Raw genomic sequence first — 5266 nt, 5'->3', positions numbered from 1 at the left:
TTACACTCCCCAAACTTATCACATGCATCTGGGCAGGACTGTTCTGGAAGCAAACATGCTAGCTCATGCTTCTTGGGTTAAAGCTCTCTGGTTTCTGCGGTATTCAGGCATCAGAAGACAGCAGGGCCCAAATTTCCCTCATTTGCATTTGGATAGGCAAATGGACCTCAGATGTATCTTTTTTATCATAATAAAGGGAACAAACATGAGAAGTTTATTGGTAATAAATAGGCCAGCCTCTTTCTCTGTCCCCTTACAATCCAGACCCCAGGGGGAATATATATACCCGTGGATTATTTTTATAATCTCAAAGGGTTAGTTTTTCATCTTCAGAGAATTGAATAGAATAAGAAAGTTGTCTGTGGGAGAATAAGGTCTCCATCATGTAGGAAATAAAATAATCTTTTCTTCTCTAGGAAACTGAAGAAAGGTCATGTATCACAAAATTAGATGTGGAAAAAATAATCATGTACTGTTCTAATATTAGAAGAGAAAAATGGAGAAATGACCCTTCCTGGATAATAGTTCTTATGTAAATGACTCAGAAATAGAAAGTTAGAGGGGGCTCCGGGGTGGCTCAGTTGGTTAGGCATCTGACTCCTGGTTTCAGCTCAGGTCATGATTTCACAGTTTGTGAGTTCCAGCCCCACATTGAGCTCTCTGCTGTCAGCACAGAGCCCATTTTGGATCCTCTGTCTCGCTCCCTCTCTGCCCCTCCCCTGCTCATGCTCTTTCTCAAAAATGAATAAACATGTTTTTTTAAATAAAGTTAGAAAATGGGTATTAGAGATTTCTAGATAATCGTCCTGTGATCTGAGTGCTCCTGGTATTTCTTTCTCACACATAATATAGCTTTAAAATGGCCATTATGTTGAATATCTTTGCTGTTTGTTGTTCCTCCCAATTGTGAAAAGTCTTATGTTAGTAGAAAAATCAAATCACCCAATGGTGCAAAATTTGAAAGCACTAAGGGTGAAGGAAGAGAGACTTTGAAGGACTATACTGAACCCTGCTCTATAAAAGAACGTAACTAATAGGTCATAAACCAGTTAAGTCCACTGTGTCAGAGGACCAGTAAGCAACCAGATGTGGGACCTCAGTCTGTGTGGCAGAATGGCCAAAATAAGTAGTTTTCTCTTAAATTTTAGAATTTGTGTTTTGAAGTATAAACCTCAGTTGTGCCAAACCTTCAGTAAAGACTTTGAATGAAGGAGTGAGTGAATGAATGTGAAATGCATGTGGGAGTATTCTGAAAATCAGTGAAAGGAGCTGACTTCCATATTAGGGTCAGATGATGAGAAAAGGTTTGGGATACATGGGAGGGTAAGACTCATAAGCTGAATTACAGTGAGTCCAGGAATACAACTTCAGGTACCTGCCAGAGCCTAAGGGAATATAAGACTGTAAGGCCCTCTGGGAATTTACAGAAGTCTTATGGAGGACAACAGAATTTCCTTGGCCTTTGGAATTGGGAGTCGAGCCAAACACCTAGAAAGTAGGAAGCAGAGTGACTCCTGTTGATGTGTTTTCCCTCGACTGAAAAGACAAGCATGAAAGTTGCTGCTCAAAACATTATATAGGTCATATCACAGGGTATGAAACGATCTTGGAGTGTCCGGGTTTTCTTATGTTTATATGAATAATAGGCAGTTACATCTTTTATATTCTCTCCCATTCAAGAAGAAGAAAATATTAAATATATTTAATGTGTATATTAGAATAATTTTTCTTGCCAATTATTAAATAATTATTTTTAATAGAACAGGAGAGTATTTAAAGATGGCTAACTTCTAATCAGCATACTGGGTATTAGAAATGGGCTCTGATTGGTGAAATGAATGATATCTAAGATACATGGGCTGGCTAAAATATTTAGGAGTTCCTGAAAGGACAGAGTTAAGACTTCTTCAGATTTACAGAGCAGGTCATATGAGCTTAGTGTCCGCTTACTAAGGGATGTTGTTTACGAAGTACCTGAACCACTTGGTTGATGTGTGTTTGTTCAATACTTGTGTTTGTGTGGCAGTGTTTTGGCTGAGACGTGGTCTGAGGATGGAGAGGAGGAAGTGCTTGTCACCTTCCTTCAGCATTGCAGCAGCTGCCATTTTTCAGAAGCTAAGAGTTTCATGGCTAAGAGTTGCTCATGACCAACTTGCTGAAGTCAGTTTTCAATAATTTGTTAAAACTTTATTTACATGCATTTTTCATTTTTATCAGTATTCTTTCACCATTCTATTTGTATCTACAGGGGACAAAAGTGTTCAGACATTGGAGTGGGGGGCCGTGAGTGACATCCATTTTTGGCAATTCCCTAGGTGACAATAGCTATCATTTCCCAATTTGGTTTCCTGATGCACTTCTGCCTACTTAGGTCTATCCCATTAGTCTCCATCTGTGGGGATATGAAGATTAACCTTGCTCAGTGTTATGTTGGAGATTTGAATTGGAGATCAATTTCCTTTAGGGAAGAGACTATCAATCAATGTCAACCTTTTATTTATTCAACACCCACTGTATGCACAGTATTGTTCTAAGTCCTTGGAGAATTATCAAAATTGTGTCTGTATTGTAGACCATGATCTCCAGAACTCATGATCTATGGGGGCACAGAAGATAAAGGGTGTATTTAATTTCAGTATCTAAAAATAATCTTCAGTGACAGCTGTCTATAGATTCACTGCTGAGGGCTCTAATTTGTGGTGGGTCCCCTGTTCTTTAAAATTTCTTTCTTTTTCTTTCTTTACTTTCTTTCTCCATCCTTTCTTTTCTTTATCCTTCCATCTTTTCCTATTCTCCTTCATTTTACCTGTTTTTTCCTCTCCCAGAATGTGACTGTAGGATGCTGGCTTTGAGTATTTCCTTTTGAAGGCTATGCTAAGTGCAATTGGCCCTCTGCCCTCTGAATTTTGCCTTACTAAATTTCCTCATAGCCAAGATTCATCTGAACCCTCCTACTCATGGAAGTTTCTGGTCTTCATCTTGGTACTTGAGGACCCAGGAATTTGGGATTTGAATCTTTATTCTGCCACGTTCTGACTCTGGCACTGGGCAACGTGTCTAAATTCTCTCAACCTCAATGTCTTCATCCCCAAAGTAGAAGACAAAATGTTTACAAAATAATACATAGCACATTCTTTCCAACTTTGGTTATGGCCATTATCACTTCTGCTTTATTTTTACCCTAATTCTTGGTTTCTGATCTTGGTGGACCTTGGACCTTCCTCTTTACTGTACAAGGTTGACCTGCCTGTTTGTCCAGCTGATGTCAGACCCAGGTGTGTCTCCTGACCTCAGCATCCCTGTTTCCATCAGAGCACCTCAGCTCCCTTCCTACAACCACATCCTCCCCCTGCCCCTCCACCACAAAGTTGGAGTGATCACAGAGGCTCCTGGCTCTTCCCTTAAACTATACCTGCATACTTAGGGGCTATGTATGCCAGGGGGATTCATTTTAATTAGGAATATTAATAATTCGTCCTTTATTTTCTCTCAATAGTTATAAATTTATATGATTCCCTTCCCAGGATATATTTAAGCTCCAGATTTATATCTACCTATGTGGAAAGATTTAGGAATTCTAGTCATCAATGTGCTTAAGCATTTAGTGCCTGGAGTCAGAAAGGTGGCATCAAATCCTGGCATTGATATTTAGTAGCTATGTAAATTTGTGCAAGTATAACAGTTTCAGGCCTTTGTTCCATCCCCACCTATTTATCTAAAGATGGCAGGTTCGTGCAGTGGAAGGAGCATGGTCTGGAGCAGCAGAGACCGTTTCAAATCTTGTTTCTACCATTTATGGAATGAATAATTTTGATAAAAACCTCTCTGCTTCTGATTCTCATATATAAAGGGAGATAAAGGATTGTCATAAAGATTAAATGAAGTCATCTCTTTTTCAGGGCATCTTGGAGATGATCAGCTGCCTCAGGATGAAGTTGAAAATCTCCTTCCCAGTCACCAGCTCCCAGAAACTCATTGAAGTGGATGATGAATGCAAACTTCATACCTGTAGTGAGAAAGGTATGGAGACACAAGTTGATGCTGATACTCTGGTAAAGAGTGGAAAGAATGTATGGTCCAGATCAGCAAACAAGGTTTCCCCATGAAGCAAGCTGTCTTGACCATAGCTATCTTGGCTTGTCACTGAGTGGGGGCATTCCTGTTATAGCAAGGGGAACTGGAGAAAGGAAGTACAAATCTGTTCAAGGTTTCATTGTAGGTACCAATATGAGTGTTCTCAATTTGGTTATTGTTGAAAAAAAAAAAAAGATATTCCTAAACTGAATGATACTGTGATATACTATGCCTTGTCACTGGGGGCCCAAAAGAACTCGTAGAATATGCAGATTTTCAGTCTCTCTCAAGAAGTTAATGCCCACTGGTGTGTTGTCAGAAAACCCCTGCACAAAGCCCCAGGACTAAAGTATTCAAGATTCAGTGTTTGTTACTCCACATGTCCTGTGACACAAACATCAGTGAATTGATTTAAAGAGATGGTGTACTAAGGAAAATAAGGACAGGGGTGCAGTATTTGATAGATTTTTGAACAAGAGAATGAAGGAGACCAAAGAAAAATACCAGGAACAGATTGCCAAGAGACATAGCTGTCCTTTTTGAGAGCTTTTATATCTGTGTCCAGCCAAAAACAAAATTTTCAACGAGTGACCAAAAAATAATATCAGACATTAGAAAAGGTTAAATGGGATTAAAGTGTATGAATACATTTAACTACGAAAGACTTTGAAAATGTTATTTCAAACCCCAGTAAGCATGCCCTCACCTAAGTGTACTTTTCAGTGTTCAAATGGGTCAAAGAAGGAAAGACCGATGGAATCTTTCTTCAACTGTTTTTCTTGGTACTTATGAATTTCCTGGGCCTCTTAGTTTCTGTAGTTCTCATTTCCTCTCTTATGTATTGCTCTCGGGACTCTCTTCCTTCTCTCCTTTCTATTTTCTAGGGCAGCTGCCAAGCCCAAACCAATAAACAACAATACCAAAATCACTTACCTTTAAATCTTTCAACTTTTGCACAGAGTTCTTGTCTGTCCTTTTATTTCCAGGTTCTGACAACTTTTCTCTGAGGTTCTTTTCTGAGAGGCACCCTTCATAGAGCTTTTCTCATCATGATAAAGTGTGGTGGAGCAGACTGAGCATGCCTGGAAGCCCACTCATCACTATAGCTGGTCCCAAAGACAAGCTGTTTTCAATGGTAGGGCAGCTGGTTGGACATGATTCTTTGATGAAACAACCAATGGATTGAGGAAGG

General features: G+C 39.4%; 1 pseudogene; it reads left to right on the top strand.

Moving 5' to 3' along the window:
• Positions 1-3929: 3929 nt before the first annotated feature.
• Positions 3930-4676, top strand: LOC124524118 (40S ribosomal protein S6-like; annotated as a pseudogene).
• The last annotated feature ends 590 nt before the right edge of the window (positions 4677-5266 follow it).

Source organism: Lynx rufus, unplaced genomic scaffold (assembly GCF_022079265.1).
Source record: "Lynx rufus isolate CCGP_SWC_20201006 ecotype Redwood Valley unplaced genomic scaffold, mLynRuf1.p SCAF_10, whole genome shotgun sequence".
NCBI classification, from domain to species: Eukaryota; Metazoa; Chordata; class Mammalia; order Carnivora; family Felidae; genus Lynx; species Lynx rufus.
This window is presented reverse-complemented; position numbering and strand designations above follow the sequence as displayed.